General features: G+C 40.7%; 1 protein-coding gene across 1 annotated transcript in view; it reads left to right on the top strand.

Annotated features, from left to right (window-relative positions):
* LOC122816819 (inositol monophosphatase 3-like) overlaps positions 1–12452 on the top strand; it is a 405603-nt gene that overhangs the window by 173960 nt on the left and 219191 nt on the right. The window lies entirely within an intron of this gene.

Here is a 12452-nt window from a genome sequence, read left to right as displayed (position 1 = left end):
ACACACACACACACACACACACACACACACACACACACACACACACACTTTCTGTCTCAGGACACTCATGACAGAAATCCTGTCCCATTCCCTGGAACTGTGTTCCCAAAACTCTCTCATCACACTGCATTCTCAATTCACATGCAGCATCCCAGCTTGTTCAGGCCAACCACATCCAGCAGTGTCCATCTCCCAGTCTACCACAGTCTCTCAGTCTGAGCTAGGCTATGAAACCAATGTTAGAGAAGTCTTATTTGCATATCCCAAGGGATGGATAGAATCATCATGTTTCTTATTCTGTCCCATGCTTTGCACACTATCTAAATTGCATAAACTTGCCTGAATTCTACTTCTTCTGAGCCTTAAATGTTCCATTTCTCTTTTTTAAATCTCTTTTGAGAAGGCTTCTGTGTACCATCTCACATGCCCCTTTTACAAGTTTCTTCATTCTTTTATTGTATAGAAATTTTGCTCCCACCTCCCCATGTCCTTCTGTGAGTTAGGTGGTGCCCATGCATTTATTTATTTTTATTTATTTATTTATTTATTTACATTTGTTGACCGGGAGTGTCCGACTGGATGTAGGTCCATTTTCAGCAGAGGCCCGGGGAGAAAAGCTCCACAGTTAAAATAAACAGACAGTAGTTACATTGGATTACATAGCGATTAACAATATAACATAGAAATTACTTACAACATATTTACAGATGAAGAACATAGTACATCAGTAGACAACTAGAATCTTTATCTGTGAAGTACATAACAGACATTAACAACTGTTGCAATAAGATGTTCCTGCTGTATAATAAGTACTAGGCTTATAAGCATCTGAGCTTGCTATAATCAAGGTAGTTAGTGGAGTGGAAAGAAAAGTAGTGGTTGGATGGGGTGGGGGATTTTAGAGTGGGAGTTGCAAGGGCATAGCCAGCATGTTTTTAGATGCGCTTTTAGTAAAGTTTTGAAGTGGGTGCATGATGGTATGGAGGTAATTGTGGGTGGGAGTGAGTTCCATAATTTGGCTCTGGTGCAAGAGAATAGTGCTTTACCAGCAGAGTTATTGGCTTTAGTGATCTGCAAGTGATTTTTTTGCTGGATCTTAGTGGTCTGGTGGTGTGATAGGGTTGGAGTAGATTCTGGAGGGATGGGACATTTAGTGGATGGTTTACTAGTTTGTGGGCGAGTGAGAGTTGATACCATTGAAGGAGGTGAGGGAGTTCAAGCCAGCCCAGTTCAGCAAGTGAGAGACAGTGGTGACTATGGTAGGATGCCCCTGTGGCGAATTTGGCGATTTTGTTGTAGCAGGTCTCTAGCTTGTTTAGATCGCTTTGCCTTAGATTGGTATATATTGGAGAGGCATAAAATAGGGTGGAGATAAGGTGGGAATTTGCTATTGAAATCTTTGCTGCTTTGGTGAGAAGTTGCTTATTTCTGTATAACGCTCCTAGTTTTTTGTGGACTTTTTTTATGGTCATGGATATGTGAATGTCAAATTTTAGTTTATTGTCTATTTCCACTCCTAGCAATTTGGTGTGTTCAGTTGGATATATAGTGGTGTTGTCTTTTGCTGTGATGTTAAAGTGAGAGTTGTTTTGACTATGTTTGGTGGGTTGGAAGAAGAGTAGTTTAGTTTTGTTTGGGTTGAGTATTAATTGGGCATCGGATAACCAAGTTTCAACAGAGGAAAAGGCTTCCTGTGTGACGTTTTGCAGTTTGGGTAGGGACTGGGCTGAGCAGATGATGGTTGAGTCATCTGCGTATTGCATGAGTGTGCCATGTTTGGTGGCAGAGGCTAGATTATTGGTGAAAACAGAGAAGAGTAGGGGTCCAAGGATGGATCCTTGGGGAACCCCTATGGAGATAGGTAGTTGGGGAGATATGTCATTCTGCCATACAACGGATTGTTGGCGGTCAGACAGGTAACTCTGAAACCAGTTGATGACTGAGAGAAGGATAGGTTATTGAGGACAGAGATAAGTTGTTTGTGTGGGACCATGTCAAATGCTTTAGATAGGTCTAGGAAAGTAGCAGAGGAGAGATGGCCATTGTTTTTATGCTGAAGGATGGTGTTAGTAAAGGAGAGTAAGGCAGTGGTGGTGCTATGGTTTGGTCGGAAACCATGCTGAGTATTGGAAAGGAGGTTGTTAGTAAGGAGGTAGTCTGAGACCTGAGAGTGTATGCATCTCTCTAGTATTTTGGAGAGTGGAGAGAGAATAGCTATGGGGCGGTAATTGGTTAGTTCTGTGGAGGGTCCGCCTTTGTGGAGGGGAATTATATGTGATACTTTCCACAGTGTGGGAACGTAACTTTCTGACAGAGATCAGTTAATCAAGATGGATACTGGGTAGGCCAGAGCATCAGCTGCGATTTGTAGGTATTCACTTGGGAAGTTGTCTGCTGCTAATTGCTACCTTCACTAAATCTGTTAGTTGAACATATTTCAGTCAGTCAGTTCTCTTCAGATTAACCTCCCTGCTTTCATAGTCCTCTTCTTGAAATCTAAGCGCACTACCTTACTGCTGTTCTATGCCTAACCCTTTCTACAACAGCTCTCTGCCATTTCCCCTCAGGGACCAGGTTGTCCAATCACCTAGTTATGTGCATTAGACTTTCTCCCTCTTACTTACTAGGAAGCGGCTTACTTCACTGACCTCTTTCCAGGTTTTAGCCTGAAAGTTACAAAAGGCTGTCTCTCTAGCCAGATACCTCCTTCTCTCCAGTGCCCCTATCAAAAATTTCCACTCGACTGAATCAAAGGCATTATTTTTTTCAAATAGAAAAAAATCATACATATAAATTCTTTTAAAATTTACTGAGATCACAGAAGTAAAGACAGACTTTCTTACCACCCAATCAACACACACACACACACACACACACACACACACACACACACACACACACACACACACACACACACTGTCTCATTTTTAAATAGCCTTTTGTTAATAAAAGGCAAGAGTCAGAGAAACATGTTCAGAAAAAGAGTGTTTCATTAGAAAAGGGATCCACAGGTTTGGAATAATCTTCTCAAGTCTATTAACCAAAACCTGAATAAATATGTTAACATTAATACTGATAAGCAAAGAGTATGTAGTTCCCAGAACTGAAACTATCATACCCCATGAGAGAAATTTCACATTGTTTCTCTAGTATAGAAGAAAGATAAGGTCTGTCTCCCAGCCATATTATATATATATTAATCAGGTAGGTAGCAATCCCACATGATTACAATTTTCTTATGGAACTTACTTGAGAGACCAACATCCCTTGGAGCATCTCTTCCTGTTTGTACTTGGATGGCTTATGAGCTTCTGCAACTCATTCTCAGTGTCAGGATTCACCCATCTGCTAGTTTATCACCTCTTCCATGTCTAACTGCCTCAACATATTCCCTCAATAGATTTCTGCCCTTTTACTGTTTTTTAAACATCCACTTAAAACTCAGACAGCATTTGTAAGCTACTGAGTGTCAAATACCATAGAACAATCCCTGGTTTTCATTTCCTGTATTATTCCCTCCATTTTAGCATGCAGGCTAACAGTTTACCCACCCTTCTCCTCTAACACCCCAAAATTCCTTTCTCTTAATTAAATCCTACTCAAGCTCTGTGGTTTCCCTCTATCTTCTCTGTGATTTATTTTTCAAGTTTCCATCCTAATATGTAATTCATCACTTCATCCCTTATTGTATTCAGATTCTGGCTCTGGCAGGCACCCATTTTTTTTATCTGGTCATTAATAATACTTTATACACCCCTACCCTGTACTACACCAGAAATATTTTCTGTGAATTAGTACCAACTAAAGCTCTGTGGTTTCCCTGTCTGTGTGGTTCAGTCTGAAGGGATCAATCCTAATACATAGATCATCACTCTATTCCTTACTTATTTTTCCAAGCTCTGGCTCTGGCAGGCACTCCTTTTTTCCCCATGCCCGTATCCAGTGTCCTTCCTCAATATCTATCTTTAATCTTCATCTTTAACTCCATGTTGCTTTCACAGCATTTTTCCACAGTGTTTTCCCATGTGACCACAGTAGTGTCTTTCAACTCCTCCCTCAGATTGTGTATCACTTCTTGTTTTCAGCTCTTCCTTTGCAAGAGCCACTCCATCCATGTCAAACCCCTCACCTAAGGTGTAACACAGTATTTCTACACTTTGGCACAGCATATGAGTAGTCAGACAAGCATCTCTTTCTTATGATACAGAAAAAACATCTCCTTGCAGTCCACGTATCCTGGGTATTTGTTTAGCCTGTTTCCTTGTCTCATCTTGCCCAGGATAACTTATTTTACATTACTGCTAGGTTGATCCTTCTCCACAAATCCACCCATCATGTAGCTCTTTCATTACCCATCTTGTCTTGTTTTAGTGTTCTCAGATGCCAAATGTTTTGCTAACTGCATAGGCATGGTCACAATCAAATTCCACCAGACAGTTTCCCCTTACCTTCGAGGGGGTGAATTCCTCCCATATTGCAAATAATTTCATGCTCATGTCCTTGGAATCAAAATTGGAGACACACACACACACACACACACACACACACACACACACACACACACACACACACACACACATGTGCACACACACAAATGCACAAACACACATGCACATATAGACACACACAAACATTTCCTGCCTTCCAAAGCACTCCACATATGTTCAGCCTTACTGTGACTTATTTTCCTTCTATGCTTTCCTTTCTAATCTGTAACTATTTTCTAAGGTCTCTCTTTACCGTAATAACTACCCACCTTCTTACACTAGTGTCTCTCAGAGTCTCCAGTATCCTGCCTCCCATTTTTTCCTTTTTCATGGTCACCTCTTGCATAAGGTCCAAGTTGGTATCTTTTGTCCTCATTTTCCTTGTAATAGTGTCTTTCTGTACCAGATTAGACATCCCTCACATTCCATATTATAATCAGTTCATTCCCCACTACACCCACATACTTGTCTGCTTGACCTCTCTCCTTCTGGTGTGAGACAGGAGCCCTGTCTTTGGATCTATGTTCAGTACTGCTGATATCTGCAATACCAGCATGCATGTGCCAAAAGCAGAATGATCCATGTGCTTGGCAGTGTAAGAGACAGAAACTTTAGTTAATCCACCGCTTAATGACACAGACACCCACCCTATCTGCACCAGTAATTTAGCTGTCATCATCACAAATCTCACTTCATGTTCTTGCCCATACCTGCATAGCCTGATGATTTACTGCTATATCTGCTGTATACCTCCTCAGTCCCCTTGAAGAAGACTCTGTTGTTCCTATGCCACAAGTACCCTCAACCTTTCTCTAAAACATATAAACATCTAAAACAGGAAGCCTGCCAGCTTTAATAGGCTGGTTGGTCTGGGGCTACCAGATTAATAACAAAGTTCTCCATGAGAACCAAGTTTATACTTTTCTGTGGTACACAGGAGGGCAGAACACACTGCCCCTTCCATAGGACAACACCTTCTACCATACCCCAAGGTTCTGGGATCTCATCCCCATTGCTGCAGCATGTGCCAGATCTGGTAAAAGATGTAGTGGTCCTAGGAAAGGCAAGGGCCTTTAAAGCCTTCTGTACTACATATGTTTCTCACATATTCTTCTCAGTCTACTGCCATCTTCACTATAGTGTCACCCTGTTAAGGTGGCAGTCAGGTGCCAGGCTTCCTTACCTCCTCGCATAGACCCCCAGCTATCAACATCTACTAGACAAGAAAATTGGCAAAATCTCATTTCAGGGGGCCAAATATGTATTTAGTATTAGATTAGATTACCCCTTCCCTTGTTTAGCTGATACAGTACCACCATGCTGTCTGGAGCAGGGCATCACCTCCACTACTAGTGCTGTTTAACATGGTGGCAGGTTATATCAGTTTGCTCTTATAGACCCAGGTAGTTATAGATTTATCAGCCTTACCAGCTTTATGTACAAGTCCATATAATGTAGTATAGCAGAACTCATTTATGCAGACACAGGCAACTTAACTGATCTAGATCCTAACCAATTCAGTTTTGTGAGGGCCAATTCCTAACTCCTGAACCTGGCAAACATCTTTGAAAAGGACACAAGGACTGTGGACAGTGACTGTTCTGTATACACTGCTTATCTTGACCTGGCCAAGTCTTTGGCACTATCCCTCATGTTGGTATTATTGAAAAATTAGACAAGCTTAATGTAAACCCTATAATGTAAATTGTTCTCTGGATTACAAATTGGTGGCTATCCAGCAGACTCCAGGTTGAAAATGTTACTTGTTCCCTCTCCGAATGTACATTTGTAGTTAGTGTGGTACCTCAGGGATCCTTTCTGGACCTTCTTCTGTTTGTCATTTATGTTGCAGACATCCAAGCTAATATCCCAGAAATATGCTTGACTAAGTTAGCTGATGTCTGCAAACAGGGCACTGTTATCCACTCATCCACTAATACAAAACAGGGCTAGAATATGCACATACACTGTGTATCAAAAACAGTCTAAAACAAAATAAAAAAGTGCACCATAGTAGCATTTGGCAGAAGGGTTATTCCCACCTAACATGTTATAAATTGCACTCCTTTTTAGAAAGATACTGTCATAAGAGACCTAGGTACTTATGCATATAGCTTTCTCTCATTTGATTATCATGTTTCCACCATGGTCAGGAAATCCTTCTATCTGGTACAGTTAATTTTTAAGGGGGATAGCTTCAAGATCCAAAGAAGTCATACTACCACTTATTCTTTCTTTATCATATCCGTCATTGAGTACAATGCCTCTATGTACAAATCTAAGTGTATTGCTCAGCTGACATGGCCCCAAAATTTTCCATCCAGGAAAATTAAAGGTATCTAAATTAAATAAAATAATAATGAAAATCCTTCAACTATCCCAGTAGATTAGCACAACTTTCCTTATGTTGGTACCCTACAGGTTGTTGCAAGGTGATCTGTGTTTCACTTTTCGAGCCAGGAAAGACCCAGGCCTATTTGATGTCCTGTTTCTTCACAAAAGCAGTGACTCTGAAAATGTCCACACTAAAGACTTAAATCTACAGCAACAAATAAACAAAACTCACTAGAGAGATAAGTTCTCAGTTCAATTTATTCCTAGCCTATGAAATCACTACAGATCAAGCAAAGTACTGCTTTGAGTACCTTTATGGCTAGTCTTGATGACTGGATGGGTAGACACAAATTTACACCATTATTATAATGTACTTGCATTGCTCAGTTTGGGAGCTTTATTAAGTGCTTGAAAATGGGGGCAAGAACAATAAAGTTTGTCTTCTTATAATTGTACATGGCTAGGCATCTTATGGTTCTCGTGACCACTTGCTTAGTATTTTCCTATGTTCCTTAGTGCCATACAAGGCAGTGAATTTCTGCCCTCCTTTGTACCTGAAATGGCCATCACTGTCTGTCACTTCAGTGGCATACAGTTATTCTGTTTCTCATACCTTCTCACACCACCTACCACAGACTGCTACAGGTAGGTGCCCTGGTTCATAGGTTCATAGGTTAGTACTAGGCTAACTGCCCTTATGGGCCATTTTAAGCCTAGCCAGTTACCCATGTCACAATCAAACCCTGCACCTTGTGTTTCTAAGGTAAGCATCTTAACCATTACACCAACCTCCCTGAAGGCTGTTATACCACCCTAACATCTCCACTACCATCAGTTAGTCTAACATAGTCCTTCAGCATATTAATCAAAATAAGTATTTTAAAAAGAGCCTCTTCCACCTACAGTAAATGCTACATTGTACTATGAAACATTAGCAAACAATTTAGGCAGTAATCCTCCCGAGCATAATACACCCTGCCTTTTTGCTTTTTTCCTGTCAATGGTATGTAGTAAAAATCTTGTGAATAGGTATGTAATAAAAAGCTTTCATCTCTCCAGCTATTAGCCTCTTCCCCACATGTATGTACATTCCTAAGTTTGCACAGCCTATTATTAGATAAGAAGCAAATGATGCTGTCATCATGTTTGTCCACACTCTCCACAGCTGACCAGTTGTTACCAGCAGCTCTTCTCCTTGCTCACTGGGTCTACTGGATTCTCTTTGGCCTCCCCTAGGCTCTACACGATCATGTTCCAGTGCAGATTTAGAGGTTGAGGATGTTGGTGGCATGTTGGTGTAGTATCATACTGCTGCTGAGGGGTGGTATGCCTTAACTCATCTCCTCCCATGTCATTCTTGTGAGCTCCACTGTGGCTGTATTTGGGAGGTGCTTGTGCACTTTCACACATGCCCAGCCTACGAACCAAGTGTCTTATCACTTACAGAGCAGAGCTTGCTTCGCTCTTAGTGCTGTGATTGCAGAAAGCCAGGTTGTCTTCGTCCACCATCAGCCACTCAGTCCTGTCCTCCCCCACCCAGTCCCTTCAGCACCCATGCCACGTGAACATGGGTCAGTGCTTTATCCCTCTGTGCCACGGGGCAAGTTTCCAGATACTGCCATCATATTGATCTAGAGTACTGTAATCATCCTTCAGACAATCAATGAGTCAGAAATAATAGGCATCAAGTGTACTATTGATATAACAAGTTAATACACTACAGTGCTGCAAGTAAAGTGAAACAATCCCTATCTGAAATGAGAGAGGTGAAAAATAAAGGAGAAATGGTCAGTTTTATTTGTTCTGTTCTTTATTTGGCCACTTTCATTTGAATAAAAGAATCCTGTTCTATCCACGTCTTTGCTGTGGTGGTACCTCCATAGTGGCTGAATGCATCCTTGTATGACAGTTCCCAGTGTTACACCAGTTGTTTCCATTGAGTGTGAGCTAGCTTGTGGTACTGTTGTTTCCTCACTGGAATTGCTGCTGTCCCATCAAGCCTGTCTCGTCTCTGATCCCCACAGCCTCTGATTTCTCCTGCAGTTGCTTGATTTTGTTTGCTTTCCAGTCTTCTTCATAGCCACTATGCGGTTTCTACCCTTCCTGTCTTCTAAAACAGCAGTTCCTCCAGCTTCTCATCCTCTTCCCTCAAGTGCCTTTTTATCTGTTGAACAGTCTACAACAGGACACATCTTGTTTGCTGCTCTGGAGCCATGCTGAGATGTGTTGCACCTACTGGGATGTAACCTGGCCACAATATCCTGAGCTACCTCAGGACTTGTGACGTGCTCTCTGTGGTCATTTGTCTCCCCCACTGAGGCTGCATAGGCCACCTAGGACACTGACAACATGGATTCTCACTCCTGACTTGTATTTCCATAGGTCCTCCTCATCAGAAATGAAATAAAGGAATAACTCTGATAATTAACCTTTTTGTATGAGTGTAATGCTCTTCCATAATTTAATTACGTTTCCCTTTCCTAGAAACTTGTCAGGAATGCAACCTACCCAGCAATTGGCTGGAACACTCCAGAGTTCTCCATATGTCCCTCAACTCTGTGTATGCAACTGATTACCTCATTCAACTCTATAGGAGCACCAAAGCAGTCAGCAAATAGTTTATGAATAAAGGTCCATAAATTATCTTCCATGCTCTTCTCATGGATTCCCCAGGAAGTGCAGATTGTCTGTTCTGTCCCTGTTTTGTAGGTTGTCCCATTTCTCATATAAAAAAGCTAGTTCAATTTCTAGGTAGGCATTTTCTCTTCTAGCACTGATTTCACAGTAACATGGAATTCAGCTACCTCACTGGACAAGAAACAAATATAGTGTTTCATGAGTTATTCAGGTTTGAAAGCTACTTGGTTCTTTTATGGTCACCTAAAGAGAGCTCATCATTTTTTGCAGCATGTCAGCTGGATTTTCTCTCTACAGCCTCATCTGGACAAATCTGCCCTCTTTATTCTTTGAAGCCATATTGAAGTTTGCTCATTTAAGAAAAAGAACAGCCTAGATCATCAAAGCAAAACAAGCAAATTAGCTGTATGTTATACCTCTTAAAAATACAAGTATTCATGCTGGGCTCCAAACCATGCTTTGTAAATCGTGTAGATTGGTAATACATATTTTCATAGGTTCATAGGTGTGTACTAGGCTAATGGCCCTGGAGCCTTTACAAGCCTACCCCATAGAAGTGCCTTGGCATCGTGCAGCCCGACATTAGTTCTCAGTGCCTCTGTCAAGTAGAGCCACCGGTGTGATCCCTGGGGTGAGCTTTCTATTACCCATCCACTTATCAAGATTTCTCTTGAAGAGGGACAGCAAGGTGCTCTGCTTGACATGTATAGGAAGTCTGTTCCAGAACATGGGCAGACTCTGGGTGAGGATCCTGTCCCTCCAGCATGTTCTGTTGATTGTGGTAATGAGATTGAGGTCTCTGGAGCATGTGGTGTGGAGGGATTGGGATTTCTTTAGATGTAGCATTTCTAACAGAGCTGGGTCAAACATGGTTTTGTAAGTCAAGCAGAGATCGCCTCTAAGTAGGTGATATGAGACAGAGAATAGCTGGCGTCTTTTGAGTCTGTCCATGTAGAATGTGTGTTTAATGCCTAGAATCCTCTTCGTGAGATACTTCTATGGCCTCTCCAGCTGTTGCAGGTGTCTAGTGAGGTACATGCCAAATGGGGCATTATACTCGATGATTGGTCTAATGAGGGAAGAGTAGAGAGAGAGGGAGATGATGACCTCTTTCTTCCTGGATGCAAAACCCTTGGTAATGAGATGTGCTACATAGAAGGACTTTCTGACCACAGTGGTAATGTGGTGGTCGAAGGAGAGGTTGCTGTCAACCTACATCCCCAGATCTCTTAAAACACCTTCAGTGTTCAGGGGGCTCCCATTGATGTGGTAGTTAGTGGGAATGGAGTTTTTACCAAAGGGGATGACGACGCATTTTTGTGGCGTTAAGCTTAAGGCCATGGTTTCGACACCAGTTATTGGTCTCAGTGAGGCCTTTCTGTAGGATGTCTGCAACACTTGGGGAGTTAATAATGGCTCCCAGCTTGCAGTCGTCTGTGAACTTGGTCAGCCAGAGTCCCTCTGTGTTGGCCTGGACTTCTGAGAAGTAGATGCCGAACATGAGAGGACCCAAGACCGATTCCTGTGGGACTCCACTTGTGACTGGTCGGCAGTCTGACTTGGAGTTCACTACTTTCACACTGTGTGTTCCATTTGTGAGCCAATTGGCAACCCACCAGTGATATAAGGGTTGATGCCAAGTTTGGTTAGTTTATCAATAATTCCTGAGTGAGGAATGGTATCAAAGGCCTTGACCAGATCGAGGTAGGCTGTATGCACTGCTTACCTTCATCCACAGCCCTAGTGACTTACTCAAAGAAGTCAAACTTCCAAAACAGTTCACTAGTAAGCAAGAACAATCAGAACCTTGACTCCTAGAACGTAGTACAAACTCTCCTTTATTCAAAATAAACGTGGACCACAACGAAAAAGAACGATAAAAGGTAAATTGTTAAAACAGTACTAAGCACTTTCACCCTTCCATGTTAGGGCATCATCAGAGTACAAATTCAATTAACCAACAACGTCCCTTATATACAAAATCCTTGATTACTTAATACATTTAATCAGCACACAATGATACAGGGTGTATTCCTCATTAGTAGTGAATCTAGAGTACAAATAAAAAGTAATGACGTAATGAAGTCAATAGCCTAAAGTTGTGTATTCGTAAATTACTTAATTACAGTTGTGAGTTCCTGTTAGCATCAGAAAATTCCTAAAACTACAATAATCATTTTGTTAAAATCATTATTTTACATTACATAAAATATTGATTTAATAAAACGTGTAATAAATAGTTTAAATATAATAAATATAACATATTAAAAATGGGGAATGTTAAAAAATTTTTTAAAAACAAATTTTAACCAAACATTAAAAATTAAAAAATGTAATGTGCTTAATTAATTTCTAAATTACTTACGTGGTTAAAAAGAATTTTTTACAGTATATGAGTGATATAAAACCTTGTAAAACTATAGTTTGTATTTAAATAAATTGTGATTTTAACTTCAATATGCTTGCGATGGACACTTGGTCATTAATACCAGGCCACCTATTTGCATTTAATCTTAATTGCCAAATACATTCTTTAGCTTCCAACAAAGTCTTAATATCACCTCCATTGTGCAACATTACTTGAGGTATTCTGTCAATTACAAAAAATAAAAACTTTTTGAAATTCACACAGCCAATACTGTGAATATATAAAGCACTAGTTTGTTTCATAATCCTGATGTCACTGGTGTGTTCAATAATTCAAGTTTTTAATTTCCTGTGTGTTTTTCCTATATAGAAGGCTTGACAACTTGTGCACGTAGCAGCATACACAACCATACTAGTGTTACAATCACAAACTCCGGGACATCTAATCGTCTTTTAAGTAATTAGAAATTAATAGATATGGTCCATTGTTGATAAATCTACATATACGACAACCACCACATTTGTTCATTTTAGATTTCATAGCCATTTCATTGTATATAGGTTTTTCAAACAAATTCTTTAAAGTTTTCCCTTTGCTAAAGGTGCATTTTGGTTTATTCCCCAGGA

This window comes from Protopterus annectens, chromosome 12.part0, assembly GCF_019279795.1.
Source record: "Protopterus annectens isolate FY-2018-M chromosome 12.part0, PAN1.0, whole genome shotgun sequence".
Taxonomy (NCBI): domain Eukaryota; kingdom Metazoa; phylum Chordata; order Ceratodontiformes; family Protopteridae; genus Protopterus; species Protopterus annectens.
Note: the sequence above shows the minus strand (reverse complement) of the source record. Positions and strands in the feature narration are given on the sequence as shown.